This window comes from Dasypus novemcinctus, chromosome 24 (assembly GCF_030445035.2).
Source record: "Dasypus novemcinctus isolate mDasNov1 chromosome 24, mDasNov1.1.hap2, whole genome shotgun sequence".
NCBI classification, from domain to species: Eukaryota; Metazoa; Chordata; class Mammalia; order Cingulata; family Dasypodidae; genus Dasypus; species Dasypus novemcinctus.
This window is the reverse complement of record NC_080696.1, coordinates 35,723,906-35,746,858: the sequence shown is the minus strand read 5'-3', so window position 1 is coordinate 35,746,858 and position 22,953 is coordinate 35,723,906. Positions and strand designations below refer to the sequence as shown.

The 22,953-nt window shown below is 39.2% G+C and overlaps 1 protein-coding gene across 5 annotated transcripts in view; it reads right to left on the bottom strand.

The window, feature by feature from the left end:
- The window catches only part of CBFA2T2 (CBFA2/RUNX1 partner transcriptional co-repressor 2), a 176,316-nt gene that overhangs the window by 149,388 nt on the left and 3,975 nt on the right, over positions 1-22,953 (bottom strand). The window contains exon 1 of one of the 5 annotated variants that reach the window (XM_058286913.2): positions 15,829-15,897. The exons of the other annotated variants lie outside the window; for them this stretch is intronic. The gene's annotated coding sequence lies outside the window, so the exon portion shown is untranslated. Of the gene's footprint in view, positions 1-15,828; positions 15,898-22,953 lie in introns of those variants that run through there. 5 annotated transcript variants of the gene reach the window in all.

Below are 22,953 nucleotides of genomic sequence, written 5' to 3'. Positions count from 1 at the left end.
ACCTATTTCATTTTCAGCACAGAACTTCAAAGGTTCATTAGTTCCTTTTTCTACTACCAGACAGATGGAGACACATTATCTACTTATAGTCACAGAATAGGTATGTCTACAAAGACAATTGTTCCAAAATGGTCAACCCTGCATTTTCTGAGAAAAGGGAAAGGATCTGAAAGGTTCTTGGTAGCAGCTTCATGAAGCAGTCTATCATATAACTGACATTTTTTTTAAAGAGCATTTGAAAGTTCTCTGTATCTCACTACTGACACTGAGCAAATCAATACTGAATTGCTATTGTTCATAGAATCTGTTCCAAAGTACTTAAAACAACACAAGAAATAAAAGTCTTTGCTATAGTTTAAAGCAAAGATCTGTTGGAACAGTTTTGTGGACTTCCTATACTACTGGAATTCATAAACTCTGCATATCATACAGTATAATTCTATTTATAGAGAAACTATATATTTGTATATCACAGATATGTCGAAATGCATAGAAAAAGTCTGGAAATAAATACAAACTTTCAGGGATGAGGTGAGAAGGAATTTTTACTTTTTATTCTGTAGATTTGCTAGGATTTTCAAGAATCTTTGTATTACAGTTTTACATTTTTATTACTTTTGTAGAATATTTTTCCAAAATTATAGTGCAAAGAACATTATTTAATAAATTATTGTTCATAGTCAAAATAGCTGAAAAATGCAACATTGTAGCTAACAAATCTGTATAATGCTGTGGTATAATACAATCTAGAGATAGGATTTGGGTTCAGGTGTTGTCTCTACTATCTAACCAGATATGTGTCCCAGAGTGAGATATTTCATTATCCTCTCATCTTCATTTCCTCAACTGTAATTAAAATATAATGTGAAACACTGCTTTATATGGTTAAATCTTTCTTCGAATAATTCACTGTGTAGTTCTAGTCATATAATGATGATTATGGTCATTAGGCAATGGTCATTTTACACAGATTAGTAAACACAGGAATGTATGGTAGACTAGGCCAAATCTACACAAACTCTAGCGAATTTCAGTCACAGATCTTTCAAGGAAGTACCCAGGACCTTCTCAATAAATAAATTTCCAATATTCTATTTTCTTGTCAACTAGGTCTTACAAAAACAGAAAAACAAATCTGCACAATCAAAATTTTAAATAATGAGCTTTACAAGTATTCAAATGATTAAGACCTTTTTACCAGTGCATTACTCCAAAGGCCACATGAGGTCAAACTTCCATCTTCATTCACCATGTTGTTCTTTATATATCCTACTGCCAATCAACATCTTCACGTGGATGTCTTATAGACATCTTAAAAATATAACCTGTCTGAAATAAAATCTTGATTTCCCACCCATCCCCAAACCTACCAGAGACTCCTATTCCCAGCTTTCCCCAAATCAGTAAATTAGTAACTGGAGTCATCCTTGACTTCCCCCATCCCCATTCCTCTTTTCTAATCCACTGGCAAATCCTGTTGACTCTACCTTTAGAATATATTCTGAATCCAACTACTTCTCCCTTCCTCCACTGTTAACATTCTAGTTCAAACCACCAACCTCTCTCTCTTAGCTTACAGCAATAACTTGAACTCAAATTCCTCTTCCACCCTGGCCCTGAGCAGAGTGATCTGTTTAAAAGCAAAAAGGAGATCCCATAAATTTGAAATTATTTCAAAATAAAAAGTTTAAAGAATAAAAAGGAGATCATGTCACTTTGTTCAAAATCCTCCAGTGGTTTCCCATCTCATTCAGAAAATCCAAAATCTTACCAGATCTTCAAGGCCCTACATGATCTGGCCCGTCTCTCTGTTGTCTACTGCTAGCTCCTTACTCAGTGTACTCCAGTCAAATTAAAACTCCTTGCTGCTTTGTGAACACATCAAACATGCTCTCACTTCAGGGCCTTGACATTTGCTATTCTCACTGCCTCGACTGCTCCTCTACCAGAGAAGGAAGTAAGACAGCTCCCTTACTTCCTTCAGATCTTCGCTCAAATTTCACTTATTCACAGAAGTCTCGGCGGCGGACTTGCCTAGTGTTTAGGGTGTCTGTCTACCACCTGGGAGGTCCGCGGTTCAAACCCCGGGCCTCCTTGACCCGTGTGCAGCTGGTCCATGTGCAGTGCTGATGCGCGCAAGGACTGACCCGCCACGCAGGGGTGTCCCCCACGTAGGGAAGCCCCACGTGCAAGGAGTGTGCCCCGTAAGGAGAGCCACCCAGCACGCAAGAAAGTGCAGCCTGCCCAGGAATGGCGCCGTACTCACGGAGAGCTGACACAACAAGATGACGCAACGAAAAGAAACAGATTCCCGTGTCACTGACAACAACAGAAGCAGACAAAGACGACGCAGCAAATAGACACAGAGAACAGACAACCGGGGTGGGGGTGGGGGGAGGAGAGAGTAATAAATAAATAAACCTTTTAAAAAAAAAAGAAGTCTCTATTAACCACTGTATCTAATACACTCTGCACCCCATCATCCTCTCTCTATCCAACATACCTTAATACTTACCACCTGAATATACTAAATAAACTTTACCTGTAAAATGTGTGTCCAAGTATGTATATAACATGTATATATATTTTAACCACATTCATTCTCAAGGTCTGTGAAAGCAGTGTTTGTTTGGTTCACTACTGTATTCCCCATACCTTGCACAAAGTAGCAGCTCAACAAAAAACACTAAAAATACTATGAAAACTAAGTGTTGGTGAGGATGTAGACTAAGTGAAGCTCCCATATAACGCTGGTGAAAATAAAATAGGTATACTAATCACTCTGGAAAACTCTTTGGTAGTATCTACTAAAGTTGAACAGTATGCATACACTGTGAACTTCTAATTCCATTGCTAAGTGTATGTCCAACAAAAATATACACATATGTGCACCCAAAATCATTCAAGAATGTTCCTTGCAGCATTGGAAACAACCAAAATATCCATCAACAATAGAATAAACTGTGATATATTCTTATAATGGAATTCTATACAGCAATGGCAATGAACTATTGCTATACGAAATAGTTTGTATAAACCTCATAAACAGTACTTTTTGAGAAGAAGCCAGACCTGAAACAGTACCGTTGAGCAGAAGCAGCCAGATACAGGAAAAATATACACTATATGATGATATAAAATCCTCCCCACCCCCCCCCCCCAAAAAAGATAAAACTAATCAATGGTGATAAAGGTCAGGATGGTGGCTATCCTAGGGAAGAGGAAGGAATAGTTACTGGCTGGTGACAGAGGTGGTGACAGAGAAAGTGCTTGTTGTTAATGTTCTATTTATGATCTGGTTACACAGGTATGATTACTTCATGAAAATTTATTATTGAGCTGTATATTTATGATGTGTGTATTTTTTCTCAGAAAAAAATTAAAAAGAAAAAAATAACAAAGGAAAAGAAACAGTCAAGCTATCTTTCAAAAAGCTGTTAGAGAGAAGCGGATTGGGCTCAACTGCTAAAGCATCCGCCTACCATATGGGAGGTCCAGGTTTCAAACCCAGGACCTCCTGACCTGCATGGTGAGCTGGCCCACGCATACTGCTGATGCACACAAGGAGTGCCGTGCCACACAGGGGTGTCCCCCGCATAGGGGAGCCCCACGTGCAAGGAGTGTGCCCCATAAGGAGAGCCACCCCGTGTGAAAAAAGCGTAGCTGCCCAGGAGTGGCGCCAGACACACAGAGAGCTAAAGCAGCAAGATGACGCAACAAAAAGAAACACAGATTCCCGGTGCCACTGACAAGAGTGCAAGTGGACACAAAAGGACATACAGCGAATGGACACAAAGCACAGACTAATGGGGGGGAGGGGAATAAAAATAAATAAATCTTAAAAAAAAAAACACATTGTCAACTGTTTAAAAAAAAGCTGTTAGAGCTAACATATCATTCATCTTTCAAAGATCATCCAGTTGTTAGCTATAAGCAAAAATTATTTTCATTTAATATATAGTTCAAGATTAAGTGATTGGCCAAAGTCACATCTTGAGTCACCTACGAACTGGAATCCCAAGTGTTGAGAAAATCAACTCAAGGCTCTTTCCACGTTAAACCATACTGTCTACATTGATAAAAGGGACCTATTTAAACAAGAAAAAATGTACACATGTTACTGACAGGTCTTTCTCCCAAAGGTTTCTTTTTAAAATGTTACTACTCAGGGCAAATTTAATAAAACCTGAAATACCATATCCCCCTCTTAATCTGTGGGATCTGAATCAGTCTGTCATGTTCTAATATCAATTGGCATAGACTGTCTGCCTGTTTTCCCTGTAATCTCAAAGACGGTTCACACATGTAAACAGGGTTGATCTGGCAAATGAATAAATGTACAAAGAGATCATCTCCTTAAAACAAATTTGTACGCCACACATGGCCAAACTCTCACACAATAAATTAACTCTTCAGCAGCCTCCAAGCTAAAAAGCTGGAGCCAAACCAATTAAGCCCTAATGGGATCCCAATTTCCTATTTCTGAGAGCAGAAGTTATTTAAATAAACCCCTCTTGGTTTATTAATCCTTGCCAACTATCCCAGATAATCCTGTCACACTTAGTTCCAAATCTGCATTTATGTAAATATGCTACAATCAAGAAAGCTTTGATTACTACACATTACAGCTTTCACTGCCATAACCAACATGTGCTTTACAAAATTAGGTAACTTTAGTTGCTTAAAAAATTGTTTATCAAAAATGATAGCCTTAATTAGAAAAGATGACAGGTAAGCTAAATTTGACTCAGTTATTGTCTCCAAACTCTGTCCCCAAAATAATGCATAGTTATTCTTTCACCTGCAGCCACCAAAAAGAACAAATAAACAAAGTTAAAGATTGTCAGGTTCCATTTAAATGTAATTTGGTCTGAGGATTTTATCAGGGGCCCATCAGGTCTTACCACCTTTTACTTTATAAAACTATTCTCTGGAGTGAGAAGGACCTGGAGATCTTTTAGTTCAACTACCTTTTCTTAAAATTTACAGCATTCCTTCCCCTCTACAAGGTACTAAGTACCCACTTACCAGGTACTCAAAATTGGTTCAAGGATATGGGGCATCAAAAGCAGAGTATCTAAATCACTGCCTATATTTTGTGCTGATAAAAAGCACTGTCAAGAGAATGTATCTAAAATACTTCATACTAAAAATTAGAAGAAGCAGGGAAGCGGATGTGACTCAAGCAAATGAGCTCCCACCTACCACATGGGAGGTGCCTGGTTCAGTTCCTAGTGCCCCCTAAAGAAAACAGCGAGCACACGACGGGCAGGTACAGCAAGCTGACGCAAGAAGAGACACAGGAAGAAAAACATTATGAGACACACAACAAAGCAGGGAGCAGAAGTTCCTGGTGCCTCCTAAAGAGGAGGAACAAGACAGTTGACCGGACGGGCTGGCGCGGTAAGATGACACAAGATGACGCAATAAGAGACACAAAAAGAAAAACACAATGACAGACCCAACAAAGCAGGGAACAGAGGTGACCCAAGCAATTAGGTGCCTCCCTCTCATACTGGAGGTCCAGGGTTTGGTTCCCTGTGCCTCCTAAAGAAACTAGGAAGATGAAAAGACACAGCAAGTGCAAACAACGAGGGGATGGGAGAAATAAATTCTTAAAAAAAATTACAGGGAGTGGATGTGGTCTGAGCAGTTGAGCGCCAACTTCCCACATGCAAGATCGAAGGTTCAGTTCCTGGTGCCTTCTGGGGCAAAAAAGGTTTGTCTACCCTGATTTATTCTATTCCCTGGGCCTGGAATGCTTTTTCCCATCCCATTTTTCCATATCCACCAATCAAAACACAACTGACTAGGCAGTGAGGCAGTTCTTGATATGATATGTTCCTCCTCTTCTATTCTCTCTCCTTTGCATAATTTATCCTTTAAAGAGTTACTTTCCAAACCCAAAACTAAGATACATAATCTGACAGAAAGGCTACTAGACAAACCCAGTTTATTTCACTGTTTCCTATCTTATGCCTTTCAAATCCATCCTCATAGGGCCACCAGAGTATCTAGAGCACAAACTTAACTATATCATTCCCTCATCCTTTATATTTCTCTCCATTAGCTATAGACTAAAGCCCAAGCATAAAAACAAAGGTAAAAGAGGCCTGGCCTCTACCTACTCCTCTAGTCACATCTCCTGCCACTCTACCTAGCACTTCATACTCCAACAATTCATAACTACATTTTTTTTAATCCACAATTTTATTTACTTTTCAATAAGTTTAAATCCTTGAGAGGTACAGCATCAGACAGAATAGGTGTCCAATGGCCTTAGTTGGAAGATTTCTTTGGAACTTAGCAAAAACCATGCCACTATTTCCATGGACAAGAGTTACCTTTCCCCAGATTACTCTGGTTTTGTTAGGTTAGCCGCCAGGAGTCATTGTGTTGCTTTTTGTTTTGTACACATAAGCACATCTTTGACCAATAGAATTCAGTTTCATCTCAGGCCTAAACGCCTTAAATTTTAAGAAGGGCTGTGTGGTCCCTCTTGTTCCAGAGCCCCTGCTTATAGCCAGCAAAAGTGTCTTTGGACCACAGCCTTATAGACATATTTGCCGTTTTAGAAGTCCTGTTCCCAGCAGGCCTCCACAGGCTCCAAGATGGCAGAAAGAGACATAACTACTTTTAGTTCACCCCAAACCTGGCCCAGACTCAACTTCCTTACCTTCTTTACCCAGGTCACACTTTGCTGGTAGGAATATAAAAATCGGTACACTATCTTTGGAGGGTAATTTGGCAGTTATCTATTAAAATACCCCTTGCCCCACCAATTCTCCTTCTAGGAATTATTCAAATTTATGAAATGACATTCTCCACAAGATAACGTTCTAACCTCTAAGATTATTTATAACAGGAAAAGACTGGAATATAAATGACCACCAATATTGGACTGGGTTAAAAATATATATACAGTGCATCCAGACACTAAAATACAATGCAAAATCAAGAAGTTCTTTGTGTACTGATATGATATGGGCTACAGAAGTAGAGCTGAAAAGATACAGAAGAAACTGATAATGCTAACTGCTTCCAGGGAAAGGAAGATGGCTGGAGCAGAAGTGAGGTAGACTGTTCACTAAACACTCTTTTGTACCTTTTAAATGCTGAATTATTGCAATCATAAGCAAATTTTAACTCAGGAACAACTTCAATCATCTGATCTCTCCATCACTTTGTAAAAAGGTGATTTTTTTGCTGTGTGGCTCTGCTGAAAGACTTAAATTTATGTCCTCTTTGACAAATAATGTTGCTGTCAGCATACGCCAGGATGGATCTCTTACAGAACATGCCTTAATTAATAGATTGAAGTATTTAATGAGAATACCTGCATTTTTAATGTCCCATCCCCTTTGAATAGAGGATGGCCATTGAGATACTTGTGTTAATGCACTGCCTTTTCTTTTGTGGATCCAATATTTTATTAGGCTTTTAGGGAGCAGAGGAAATGCATCTTAGAGCAATTTTTTTTTAAATTTGCCCTATTGTATATAAACTGTATACATTTCACTATGTGACCTTCTGAGGGGTTGGGAATTTGATATAAATTTGAAAAGGGGCACTGTCTATGTAACCTTCAAAAGGGTTGTTTCTTTGCTCTCACCTTTTATGGATGAGAAGATGAAGCCATTTCTTATCCTATAGCACTTTCAGTTCTAAACTATGTTGAAATGTAGCATCTGAAATTCTTTTCATTGTACTTCATGATGTATGTACTTCTCTACCATACATCATGACATCCTGAACATTAAATAATTCCTTTTGTTTGTATAGACTTTCTTAATGCCAATCATTTCTTTAGCAAATCTAGAATATTCATTTACAATAACTGTGGAAAACTTTTAATTTAACTGTCACAGATAATGTCCTAGTATTGACTACTACAATGTTTATGCTACATTGTTGTAATTATATTAAACTGATTATTTTTCTTATATTACAAAATATATTACTTAAAAAAAAATGCTGAATTATGTCAATGCATTTTAAGTCCAAAAATTAATTTTTTAAAAAGTTGTTGGAAAGGAACATCAGATCCTGCTCACAACAGGCATCATTTTCTCTAAGAAGCCTTTTTCAAAAAAAAACACCCACTAGGTCAACTCCCCATCCTTAGGGGATCGAATCACCTACACAAGCTTACTATTTGATTTTGAAACTGTCTACGTCCCCTACTGGACTACATGTAAACTTGTCCAGAGTCTTAGAACTCTCTTTATATACCGCAGTATCCAGTACTAGGAGCTTAATAAATGTTTATGAGACAAAATTGCTGAGAAATAAAAAGCGTAACCTTGCAGAAAAAATATCTAAAGAGCCACTCCTGCCCCTGCTTCTGTAAATTAGCCTCTGAGAACATGCCTTGCAGGAGAATACCAAATGAACAACTCCTGCCCCGCCCCCCGGCTTCTGTAAATCAGCCCAGAAAAGCACAACTTTGCACTTGCCTTCTGCTTCTGTAATCAACTTACAAAATTTTGCCTAGCAATGCATTAGCCAATGAGCAAAAGTCATGCTGATCCCACATAAAATCCGATATAAACCTATGAAAACGGGAAAACTGGGCTCAGAACTTAGAGATTTGACTCTCCTCTGGGCCCGTACATAATAAATCTGGTTCCTCCACCTTTCCGAGTGCCATTTGGGTTTCTCTGCCATTCAGAATTCCTGGCTCTGCTGCAACAAAATGACTATCTGAAATCAAGAGTATCTTAGAAAGTCAAAGACCTGTAGCCACTGTAATGAGTTATGAAACTCATTACAGTCTACCTTCTATTATAATTAGCGGTTTCTGTCTTTCCAATAAAATACAAACATTAGATCCCTCAAATAATTTGTTAAAATCAACTATCAGAAAAAAAAAAATTTTTTTAATAAAATAAAATCAACTACCAGAGTAAGAAGAACCAAGAGAGTGAAATGACAAATGTATGAAAATAAGTCACAGAAAAAAGAGGGACGTTCAATAAAGGATAATCAGCAACTGGTTTTGGATTTACAAAATGTTTAATGACTATATATAAATATTTTAAAAGATTTGTTTTATTAATTTTTTTATTTCTCTCCCCTCATTGTCTGCACTCACTGTCTGTTCTCTGTGTTTGCTCATCTTTTTTTTAGGAGGCACATGGGAACCAAACCTGGGACTTCCCATGTGGGAGGGAGTCACTTGGGCCACCTCTGCTGTTTGTTGTGTCTCTCACTGTTTCCTCTTTGTGTCTCCTCACTGCATCATCTTGTTGCCTCTTCTTGTTGCATCAGCTCATTGTCTTGTTTGTCTTCTTTAGGCAGCACTGGGAACCAAACCTGGGACCTCCCATGTGGTTGGTGGGCACCCAACTGCTTGAGTCACATCCATTTCCCTAAACTATATATTTTGAAAGCAACTCTCATTTACCACATCATTCCTCAGAGTCCAAAAGCTACAAAATTAGCATTAGAGACCTGTACAAAGCTAACAATAGAAAAGTGTTCATGTCTACAGTTGCAATTAAGTGCTCAGTAGCTCTTGGATGGATGACGCCCATCTCCTTCCTGAGAAATGCTTTGCCTCCACTGAACCAGAATTCTTGTTTTCCTGTTGGCAAACACAACACTTCCCAACAGCATCAAACACAAGGTAACCGTCCCAATTAAATTAAAATCCCACTCATCAAAGTTTTCATTATAAAATATAGGAATCAACGAAGTGTTAGGACAAAGAAGGTAAGACGAGCTGAGCAAGGACTTTGAGGGCAAGGACTGACTCTTACCTACTCTGCAGCCCCAAGGACTTCAGCATAGTCCCTCCACCACAGCTCCAGAATACAGTTCAAGCAATGGCTTCAACTTTTGGGAAGATGGTGGACTAGAAAGACATGAGACTCGCTTCTCCAAAAAAAAAAAAACAGCTAGAGGACAGACTGAAACAGCCTAGAAAAAGATCAGGCAGGGTTTAGGACACTACGTGAAGGCTGAACACTGCCCAGAGGAGAGAAAGAAAAAGGAGAGAAATCACTACTACAGAACTGTGAGTTGAAACCATTAGTTGCTGCTGCTGGCACCATCCACCACACTAAAGACTCTAGAATTCTTGGGCCTCTGGGCCTGCAGCTACAGACAAAGGGGATCCAGGGATCTACCACCCTAGGAAATGGGAGAGAGAGGGACACAGTCTAAGGATGACTCAGCTTCTGACCCACAAATTTGGTATGCTGTGTCCCACCAGCCCTTCCAGGCCAGGTGAGGCCACACTATTGTTTGCCTTGGGAGCCTGCAAGGAGCTAAAGATATATGACCCTCCCAGGCTCCTTCACTACTAACCTGGACTAATTGTTAAGGACTAAGAGGGTAGTGGAAATATTTCCTAGCTGGGAAAAGGGAGGGGGCTGCCAGAAAAGCCTGGAAAACTGTCTCAAAGAAAGTGTGAATTACAAAGTTCCCAACCTCCAGACAGGAAGTTCTATCACATTGATCTAGTCTGTGCCAGGACAAATACACTCTGACCAAGCATTGAACTGAGCGCTGCCAAAGAGCACCATCTGCTGGCAGTCCAAGGAATTGCATGTGAGAACACTAAAAATAATTACAGGAGCAAGGCTTTAGAAAGCAAGTCTATAATCAATTACTGGATCCAGTGCCCAATTTTGAGCACCCAGCAGGGACAATCCTAACAATCCAGGAATATCTCCACCCAGAAGAGATGCAGGATTTGAGAGAACTAATCAGCAAGATGCACACCAATATTAAAAATCAAGGAAACGGACTTTGGCCCAGTGGTTAGGGCGTCCGTCTACCATATGGGAGGTCCGCGGTTCAAACCCCGGGCCTCCTTGACCCGTGTGGAGCTGGCCATGCGCAGTGCTGATGCGCGCAAGGAGTGCCGTGCCACGCAAGGGTGTCCCCCGCGTGGGGGAGCCCCACGCGCAAGGAGTGCGCCCGTGAGGAAAAGCCGCCCAGCGTGAAAAGAAAAGAGCAGCCTGCCCAGGAATGGTGCCGCCCACACTTCCGGTGCCGCTGACGACAACAGAAGCGGACAAAGAAACAAGACGCAGCAAACAGACACCAAGAACAGACAACCAGGGGAAGGGGGGAAATTAAATAAATAAATAAATCTTTAAAAAAAAAAAATCAAATTAATGAGTTGAAAGACAATATAAAGAGATAAATGACATCAAGAAGACATTGAGCAAGCGCAAAGAAGAATGTGAAATCCTGAACAGGAAAGTAACAGAGTTCACTGGAATAAAAGACACAACAGGTAAGATTAAAAACAAATTAGAGGGAAGTAGATGTGGCTCATGTGATTGGGCTTCCACCTACCACATGGAAGTCCTGGGTTTGGTTCCTGGTGCCTTCTGGAGAAGGTGAGTTGACATGGCAGGCAAGCACAGTGAGCTGACGCAACAAAAGAGACACAAAGAATAAAGACAATAAGAGATACAACAAACCAGGGAGTTGTTCCCGATGCCTCCAAAAAAAAGACAAGCAGACTCAGAGAGTACACAGTAAAATGAACATAGAGAACAGATAATGGCTGCAAAACAATGGCAGGGGGCGGGGGAGATAAGTGAATAAAATAAATCTTTTAAAAAAAAACACATTAGAGGCATACAACAGCAGGCTCGAAACAAAGAAGAAAGAATACATGATAGAGAAGACAGAACAGCTGAAATTGAGGAAAGAAAAGAATGGAAAAAATTGAACAGAACTCAGAAATGAATGACAACAGGAAATGTAAAAACATATGAGTCATGGGAATTCCAGAAGAAGAGAAGGGAAAAGGGGCAGAGATTTGAGGAAATAATAGCAGAAAATTTCATGAATTCTCATGAAAGTAATGAACTTACATGTCCAAGAAACACACACACCGCAATCAAATAAATTTAATAGACCTACTCCAAGACACATACTACTCAGAATGTCAAATGTCAAAGACAAAGAAAATTCTGAGAGCAGCAAGAGAGAAACAAACCATCACATACAAGGGATACCCAGTAAGACTTAGCATGGATTTCTCTTCAGAAACCATGGAGGTGAGAAACAGTGGTATGATAATTAGGATAGTAAAAGAGAAAAATTGCCAGCCGAGAATTCTTTATCCAACAAAACTGTCCCTGAAATATGAAGGTGAGTATAAAATATTCACAAACAAACAGAAACTAAGAGAGTTTGCAAAAGAGAATCTATCTTTGCAGGAAATATTACAGGAAACTTAGAATCTGAAATAAAAAGACAGGAGCAACAGACTTGGGGGGAGTATAGAAGAAAGAATAAGAAGTGTCTGTGATTCAATCGATTGGGCTCCCGTCTACCTTATGGGAGGTCCAGGATTAGATTCCCGGGGCCTCCTGGTGAAGGTATGCTGGTCTACATGGAGCATTGGCCCATGTGGAGAGCTGGTGCAGCAAGATGACACAACAAAAAGAGAAACAGAGAAGAGACAATAAGAGATGCAGCAGGAACTGAGGTGGCACAAGAGATTAAGTGCCTCTCTCCCACTGCAGAAGATCCCAGGATCAGTTCCTGCTGCCGCCCAAAAAGACGACAAGCAGACACAGAAGAACACACAGTGAATGGACACAGAAAGCAGACAGCGAGAGCAAAAACAATGGGCGGGGGGGGGAGAGAATAATAAAGAATAGCAGAATGGATAACCAAAAGAGTAAAAAAATAGACAAAAATATGATATGACATGTGAAAGCCAAAGAATAAAATGATGGAAGTAAATAGTGCATTTACAGTAATATAGTTGAAAGCAAATGGATTAAACTCCCCAGTCAAAAGATATAGGCTTGACAGAATGGATTTTAAAAATCATAAGCCATCCACACACTTCTCAAAAAACTCACCTTAGAACCAGGGATACAAAACAGCTGAAAGTGAAAGGTTGGAAAAAGATACTCCACACAAATAGTAACCAAAAATGAGCAGGGGTAGCCATACTAGTATCAAACAAAACAGACCTTAAATGTAAAAGAGTTAATAAGAGATACAGAAGGCCATTAGATATTAATAAAACAGCGGCAAGCTGACATAACAAGATGACATAACAAGAGACGTGGGGAGGAAAAACAGTATGAGAGACATAACAAAGCAGGGAGTGGATGTGGCTCAAGTGATTAGACACCTCCCTCCCACATCGGAGGTCCCAGGTTCAATTCCCAGTGCCTCCTAAAGAAACAAGGAAGACAAAAACTCAGCAAGTGAAAAACAACAAGGGGGTGGGGAGAAATCAGTTGAGCTCTGGCTTCCTACCTGGGTTTGGTTTCCGGTACCACTTAAAAACAAAGTAAAACAAAACACCGAGCAAACAAACCAAAAAACCAACTCAGGGGAGCCCATGTTGCTCAGCGGTTAAGTGCTAACTTCCAACATACAAAGTACCAGGTTCAATCCCCAGCCGGGTACCTCAAAAAAGAAAAAGACAATTCACCATTCAAACCAGAGATGGGGTAAGATAAAACACACCATCACTTGGGAGTTATTCAAACACCCTTTTTAAAAATGCAAAATGTAGTCGAACAATGAGATTTATTTGCAATAAATATAGTCCCAAAAAACTGAAATGAATATGCTCAAATTCTCAAACATGAAATTCTTAGGGGAAGCAGACTTGGCCCAATGGATAGGGCGTCTATCTACCACACGGGAGGTCCGCAGTTCAAACCCCGGGCCTCCTTGACCCATGTGGAGCTCGTCCATGCGCAGTGCTGATGCATGAAAGGAGTGCCATGCCACACAGGGGTGCCCCCCCCCACACTTAGGGGAGCCCCATGCGCAAGGAGTGCACCCTGTAAGGAGAGCCGCCCAGCGCAGAAGTTCAGCCTGCCCAGGAATGGAGCCACACACACAGAAAACTGACACAGCAAGATGACGCAACAAAAAGAGACACAGATTCCCGTGCCACTGACAACAACAGAAGCGGACAAAGAAGAACACGCAGCAAATGGACACAGAGAACAGACAAGTGGGGGGGGAGAGAAAAAGGGAGAGAAATAAATAAAAATAAATCTTTGAAAAAAAAAAGAAATTCTTAGGTGTTATTCTGAAATTTTGCCAAGGCAGATGCACCAGGCAAAAAAAAAATCCATACATAATGAACATTTTTCCACCTATTTCTGACTTTATACAATAAATTCATTCTAAAAAAACACAAATTTCTATCAATTGGATTACAGTATAAGCTCATGGTTTTTATTACATAAAAATAAATTTAGATACACATATATATGCATGTGTGTCTGTTTATATGCATGTGTTTATTTACACATATAGACATTTCCTAGTCCTATACATTAAGATGATCTAGAAGCAATGACTCCCCAACAGTAACAAGCTTACACAGTGTCCAGATCTTGATTTCTACATAATTTTCTCCATTAAAAGAAATTAGGGCTCCTTATAAAATGGCTGGTTCAAAGGCTCAGGAGATAAGCCTGGAACATCTTTTTGCACTAGAAATTAAGGAAGTGGCTCAATCATGTTTGTAACTTGCTAAAAGGACACAAGAGCCAGCTAGAAAGAGTTTCCACTAGCCAAATCTGGGAAACTTTGAACACTACAATAAATAATGACAGTAATAGATACAATATAACCCACTGATTTAAATAAGAATCCCTAAATCCATAATAAATAAGGGTAATAAAATGCTCTGCAGTAGAATGCTAACTAATAAATGATGAAGGAACTATCATTTACAGGTATCATAGTAATAATTGACTCAGGCAAGAGTCATTAATAGAAGCTAAAGCTAATGAGTGAAAGCATGAGAAAAACAAAAAATTTACAAGAACCTCAAAATACCACCCCACAAGATGCCTATTAATTAAAAAGGGAAAAATAACTTTATTATAATAGAGAAATCTAGCAGACATCACCTTAAACAAGTGATCAAAGTAAATACACTGTCAGTAATGAGCAAATGGACATCATGTGCCTCCTGATATTATGCACTGATAACGATAAACATCACTGTGTAAAAGTCCTGCCAAAAATGAATAATCAATCTATTCATGAGGAAGACAAATCCAAATTGAGGAACATTCTACCTTTCACAAAAGTCAAGGTCATGAAAGATAAAAAGACTGAAGGACTCTTCCAGACTGAAGGAGACTGGAGACATGACAACTAAATATAACATATGATCCTAGATTAGGAAAGAAAAGTTCCTATAAAAATACCTTACTGGAATAACTGAAAATCTGAGTAAGACCTATATATTAGACAGTAAATATTATATCAAGGTTATGTTTCCTGATTTGGTTAAGTAAACTTTGGCTTCACAAGAACTGTCCTTGTTTTTAGGAAACAAATCTTAAACTATATAGCATAAAGAAGCATTAAATCTGCAACTTACTCTAAAATTACTGTAAAATAATTATATAAAAATATATATATTCAATATTTAGAGAAAGAGAGAGAATGATAATGCAAATGTGAAATAAGATTGACATTGAGGGAATCAGGGTAAATGGCATACAGGAATTTTTATACTACTCTTGTGACTTTTCCATATTTTAATTATTTCAAAATACCAAGTTTAAACAAGAGAAAAGGGAATATGAGAAAGGACTATGAAAAGTTTAATAATGCAGATCTTCATCCTCAATGTTTTTCTAAGGCAGCATATAGTATAATGTAATATATTTAAGAAGTTCTAAGAGTATGGTTTAAATCACTTAGCCAGACCTGCCACCAAGGGTAAATTACCAGGTGTTCGTTAAACCTGATTTCCTGAATTCTAAGCACCTACCGGGGAATGCCTGTGGAGTTAAGACTAGCACTCTTCCCCTAGTTCTCCCTCACCATGCTGAACTTCTCTGGAAAAGCCACCTCTACCTTTTATCTCAGCCACAAAGATCACTTGCTTTCTGCCTGGTTCTGCTCCTTAAGGTTGGCTCCACCTCTCTAGAAACAAAAACAAAGACAAGATTCACTTTCTTAATATCAAGGACCAGAAAAATGCCAAATTTTTGACAGAGAAAATTGCCAAATACTCTAGCTTTTATTGAGGAAGAGCAGAGGAGGAAAACAAGTAGTTAGTGGTAAGGAGACAATAAACTAGCTAAAAAACTATGTTAATTCAAAGAGTAAACCACGGGTGTGGTTCCTGTAGCTCTAGAGATGTAACATAAAAATGAATAAATCTGCTGTTTGGAATGTCTGTTCTCCTGAGGCTTCAAAAATTTAAAAAGGAAAAGCACACGTAGCACAAGTAATAAGGCCTCTGCCTATCATATGGGGGGACCCAGGTTTGATCACTGGGACCTCCTGGTGAAAAAAAAGAGAAAATGTGCTTGTGTGGTAAGCCAGTGCCCATGTGGTAAGCTGAGTGCCGGCACGAATGCCTGCATGATGCCAAGTACCCATGTGAGGGCCCGCAAGGTGAGACAGTGCCCACCTGGTGAGCCAGTGCCCCTGCAAGTGAGCCACGCAGCAAGATGCTGATGCAACAAAAGAGAGATGACGGGAAGAGTCAAAGTGAAGTATAGCAGGGACCAGGAACTGGGGTGGTTCAATTGACAGGGAACCTCTCTCCATATCAGAGGTCCCCCAGGATTGAATCCTAGTGAATCCTAGAGGAGAAAGATGAGAAGACAAAAAAGAGACATAGATACAGAAGATCACATAGCAAATGGCCACTGAGAGCAAAAACAGCAGGGCGGGGTGGGAGAGGCGAAAAACAAAAATTAAAAAACAAAACAAAACATCTATTTCTAAAAAAAAAACAAAAATTTAAAAAGCAGGCAGGACTTCTCATGGAGATAGCTAATTAAAAGACTAAGGGAACATTTCTAAGAGAGGAAAAGGTCAAAGTAGTGTATCAAAGGAGCTGTACTATGCTGGTATTATTTCACATGAGCTGATGGAGGGGTCAAGTTACATATTTGTCCCCATCAGCTAATTTAATTGAAAGGTCTAGCCAACTCCAGAGCTATAAAAGCAGACAGAAGGATACCTACTAGCTCTTGGTTATTCTGAATTTTACTTTAATTTCTGCACTTAATTACAGCAAATTTTGAAAGAGCCACATTCCAAAGTAAAGGTTCATTCCATAGCCCATATACTGGGTTTGATGATCCATATTTGACAGCTCCTCACAGAGCCATGTAAAATTAGCAAGGACATTTCTTGGGCTTTTGATGTTCACTGCCATCATCTGCTTGCTTAGATCAGGAAACATATGGGATGAATTGGTAAAGCCTGCTGAAGAGTTTCTGTTGCCTTTTAAATTTTTTTATTTCTAAGGCCAATTTAGAATACCTCTGAGAAGATCTAATTCTGCAAACTTGAAATTATATACCAATTCCTAAAATAAAAGAGTTGTTACAGGGAAGGTTGTTTAACAAAGGTAATAAGAAATCAAGTATCTTCAAGGAGCTCTTGGCTCCTCTGGAACACATATCTAAAAACCTCTAGAACAGTGAAAAGGGACTATGGGATGGGGGGGAAGGTAGAAACAGTGGGTTTTGGACACCAGGGCTCAATGTATAATTAGTGAACTCAACACCAGGATACAACTAGATTTGAATCATGTATCTGCTACTTATTAACTGTGACCTTGGGCAATTTAACTTCTCTGCACCTTATTTCTTCATCTACAAAACAAAAATACCCTCTTCCCAGGGTTTTCTAAGAATTACATGAGATAATGTGAAAAATACCCAGCAGAATGTCCAGCAAAGACTTTTTTTTTCCACTTTAAAGAATTCAACTGAACTTAAAAACTAGATTCAATAGACACAGCTCCTATTGACTCATTTCATAAGTTTAATTTATGGTACCCCAGACCCCAGCTCCTATAATTTCTGATAGCCTCAACGACTTCAAGGAGCCAAGGACAGAAACAAGAGACAGAGGCAAAAAAGCTACTTAACCAGCTGTAATAAAACCCAGAAACAGGCGCTGTCACATGTACATACACTAGCTCATATTACACACGTGAACTGTCAGTACAGCATTATTGAGGCTCAGACCTTGGTAATCTTACAAAAGCATAAATAATAACCAGGGCAGAGATTCTCTCTCATCTGCCTACAAACTTTCAGGGATTGGAAGCAAATCTTTACAATCAAGCGTTCATGTTCTATAATGAGTTCAAAACAATACTCTAAAACTGGCAGGTGAGAAAACAACTTATTTCTCCACCCCTCTCCTCCTAGGTTCCTTAACCTGGAAGAGTATGAACTTAATGAATTAACTCATCTTGGCCCTGTGCTTCATTCATAATATACACTATCATTTAAGCCATCCTTCCTGCCTAAATGCATTCATTAAATTCAAATAAGTAATCATTAAGTCTGGATTCATATATCCAACCCCAGGGAGCAGATGTAGCTCAGTGGTTAAGTGCCTGATTCCCATATATAATATATTCAACCCCAACAGGCTTAAAATTTAAGAACAAGCTTTAAAGCAGGGGTTCTTAACCACGGGTCGATGATTTTAGAGGGTCTGTGACCTTGAATTGGAAATTCAAAGAAACATTAATTTTTGTGGGGATGCACTGGTGTGGGTGTGATCTATTTATTAAATATTACATAGTATAGTGTTGATTTAGTAAGGGGTCTGTGGTTTTCACCTGAATGGCAATGGGGTCCATGGAACAAAAAAGGTTTCGAACCCCTGCTTTAAAGTCCATCTCTTTTGCTTATTTTTCGATTCTATCCTTATGTAGGAAAGAGGGTCGAAACCAGCATAAATTTACTCAAAAATCAAAGATGAAGACAAACCCATTACAAGTGTCCAAGACATGATTCAATTTAACAAGTCTCAATCCTTAAAACACAGATAGTCAGGGAAGTGGATGTGGCTCAAGCAAACGGGCTCCCATCTACCATATGGGAGGTCCTGGATTTGGTTCCAGGCAAACATGCATTAAAATATATTTTAAAAACAACAACAAATAGATAGTCAAAGGTAACTCTGTCCCTAAAACGTAAACTTAAACCCAACTCTACTCAAGGACTCACTGAAATATCAATTCTAAATTAACATGCAGATAGCAGGTGATTAAGTAAGTAAGGTTAGTAGCAATATAGCTCTCAAAGCTTTCATTTGGCTCACCTCCCTCAAGTCTACCAAGAGATGAAAGGGGGAGGATAGAGGTACGTACACAATATGAAGCAACAAATGTTTTGAACATCATCCCCCCAAAAAGGGAGCAAGCAGCCAGAAAAAGTTCTGTAGCATACAAATTTTTAGGTATCTATAAATACCACTTCTTCCACCCCCCACAGTATTCTCATGACTAAATGATCTTTCAAAATTTAGAAACTTTACAGTGATACAAACAAAAGAAAAAAAATTAGTGATACAGAGCTGAGAATGAGGGTTCGATTTTTCATTTGTTGATGGCCAACAGATTTTAAATAATAACAGCGACCTTAATGATTAAAAGCTCAGGCTCTGCAGTCAGGAAGATCTGGGTTTAATCCAATCTTGGTCATTTATTAGCTGTAAGACTTCTCAGAGTCATTTAGGAATTTCCTACATTTACAATTTTCCTAATTTATAAAATGAAGATATAATACTTACCTAAAACAGAGGAGATAAGGATTAAAAGGCAAGTATAATGCTAGGTATGGTAAGTGGCCCAAAATAAGCATTCCATATTAGTCATTATCATTATTAAGTAGGAATTATCCTCACTTTATAGCTTAAAAACAAAAATAAAAACCACAAAAAAACCTGAGTTTTAGAGGTTAAATAACTTCCCAGTAAACCTGGGCTTCAAACCCAAAGTCTGTCTCTAAGTTCTGCAATACTAAGCCAAACAACCAGCCTCATGGCTATGCAATTTAACTTGCCATGACTGTGTCATCCTTAAGAAAACTGACTCTCCAAATATAGTGATGAACTCAAGGGCTACTGGAAGTATGCAGGGCAATTTGTTTCAAGAATAAGTGGTCCCAGATCATAGTGCTTATAACTTACAGCACCTTTTTTCTCCTCCAATAATGTGTGTGTGTGTGTGGGGGGGACACATGATAAATACACCAGAGTGGCATAGTTGGTAAGGACCACAGGACAGTTTAAGACCCTGACTCTTTGTTAGTGTGTTTATCTAGAGTAGCCTCTCTCCTCTTCATTGAATTTGTTGCTTTAAAGTCTGCCACAAGGGAATTGGGTAAGTATCTTTGTTTGGAGCATGTGTAGGATAGGAGAAGGCTTTAAAGGAAAGTCTGAGGAGTTATTCTATTAACAAGGTCATTGTTCCAGTAGGAAAGAGATGGCACACTCTAGTAAGGATACTTTAAGGAGGGTTTAATGAGACTAAAAAGAAGGTACAGATAGAGTATAAGATAATTACAAAGGATAAACAGTGTAATGCCTGGGACTAGTGAGGGCAAAGCTGTTACCATCTCTACGCCCAAGGGACAGGGAAATTAAGTTTCCAAACCTAGATGGAGCAAGTCATGTAGGGAGGACCATTTGAATGGAGCAGTGACCAAAGATAAGGAACATAACATGCTAGAGGCCATACCAATAGAGAGGAAGCAGGGAAATAAACTGTGTGACCACAGAGAAGGAAGTCCATTGACATAGTCTATGTAGGTAAGTCGCCTCCCGGGACAGAGAACAGGGTAGTAAACGATGGAACGCAATTCTGGAAGAGCAAATAGATACCTATTCAAACAAGGAGAAATCTTTCTGTTGCATTTTACATCTTTTCTATAATCCTAATAGTTAAGTGCCAGGATAAGGAAAAGGTTACCGAACATGACAATTCTTCCCCTTTTGAATAGTAATGCACAAAGCCAATTTATCATTAATTATGAGTAACTGAGTTTTCCACTAGTATATGGTTACTTACCATTCCACTTGGTATTAAATGTTTAGCCTTCCCTGAAGGACCAATGATTTATAAACCCTTCCCCACACTTACACACTTTCCATTTTTAACATACTTACTTTTGTCATTTGCCATCCTTATTAATAGTTTGGTGCTTGGATGTCACTGCTTGACATCTTTACTGTTCACCATTTGCCTTTAGGCCTGAAGAGCATATCTTACTATTTTACAGTACCCTAAACTAAAAGAGCTGACAACTATCTCAGTGGGCAATAATTCCATTACTTCAGTAATATTTGCAAACATATAACTATGATGCAAAAGGCATCATATAAGGGAAAATAAAAATACAAAAATGCAGATGCAACCATAACTCTCAAGGGCTTATAGTCTAGGAGCTATTATTCTTAAATAACTAAGGCAGAGGGAAGCGGATATGGCTCAAACAATTAGGGCTCCCCGTCTATTATTTAGGATGTCCAGAGTTCGATACCCAGGGCTTCCTAGTGAAGGCAAGCTGGTCCACGCGGAGTGCTGCCCCAAACAGGAATGCTGGGCCACGCAGACAGCTGACACAGCAAAATTACACAACAAAAAGAGACACAGAAGAGAGACAATAAGAGACAAAGCAGATCAGGGAGCTGAGGTGGTCCAAGAGAATGATCACCTCTCTCCCACTCTGGAAGGTCCCAGGATTGGTTCCTGGAGCCGCCTAATGAGAATACAAGCAGACACAGAAGAACGCACAGCTGATGGACACAGAGAGCAGATGATGGAGGGAAGGGGGAGAAATAAATCAATAAAATTTTTTTGAAAAAAGAAGAAGGCAGAATGAGGTAGGTACCACTAAAGACGAAAGAACTGTGGTGCTGTGAAAAGTTCTGGAACCGGCTTCCTTGCCATCTGGCCACCAAGAGGCTAAATAAACTCCAGCCAGAACTCACTGGACTGACCCAGGTTACCAGTATCACCAGAACTGGGTAACAACTGCCCAAGTAGTCTCCAAGTTTCTATACCCTTTATCCTCAACCAATAAGGTCAGTCCCTTCTATCTGGGAAAAAGCTCTCCTCCTTTAAGGGCTGATTCGAATGTCACTTCCTTATTTAAACCTTACTGGGACCTTTAAACAACAACTAGCCATGCCTCCTCTGCATTCCCAAAAACCTTTGCTTACAGAACTTAAGCCACTTTTTCATTACCTGTTTACCTGTGCAAGGCCTGTACCAAACTGTAAGATCCTAAATCATCTCTCTACCAGCCACTAACAGTATCCAAAATACAGTGTGTTGAACACCAAGTATTTTACATAATTTAACATATGTTAATATTAACGTCTTCAATAAAACTGGAAATGAGGTAAGAACTCTTGTCATCTTAATTTTACACAGAAACGTTAAGTAACTTGCCCAAAGTCTTAAAGCTAGTAAGGACTTGACCCCAGGATTTCAACCTAGGAAGAACTCCAGAATTAAAATTCTAAACTTAGAATTTCAATCTAAACCATTACATTCTATTGCCTTTACTAAATAAGACAGATCTTTCACAGACCTAATGAGTTGTGGGGAAGGTCCCACTTTAAGACCAATGGTATCCACCCCAGGAGACACAGTTACTATTCACACACGGAGTACTGAAAGACAATATTGTGTTTTCTATTTGTATTTATTTTAGCTCATCCTTTCATAAAATTTCCATTTTGTACATTACAAAGTGTATATAATACAGAGTACAGTCACACTGTAATTATAATTTAAAATACACATTCACATAATGTGTACATACTCAGCAGTATTTACTGATAGAATAAATTCTAAAAAAGACTGAGGCCAATGCTGTAGATTACTTCCCAGGGAATTATGGCTCAAGGGCTAAAGCAATGGTCTTAGGAGACAGCTCTTACATTACCTCTCCCCAGAACCTTCAGTTAAAAACATTAGTCTATCAAAATTATATAGGTAAGCTTCTGGGGGCAAAAGTCTGCTCTTAATCACCTTTGTAAACCAAACATTCTGCACAGGGCTTGGTGCTTACCAGTAAAAGGTGAACCTAACAGTATCATGAAAGCCTTACTGAAAAAACCCTGTGTTGGGAGGATATGGAAAGACAGAACTCTTATTCACTGTTAGTGGAGATGCAGAATGGTATAGCCACTGTGGAGGACTGTTAG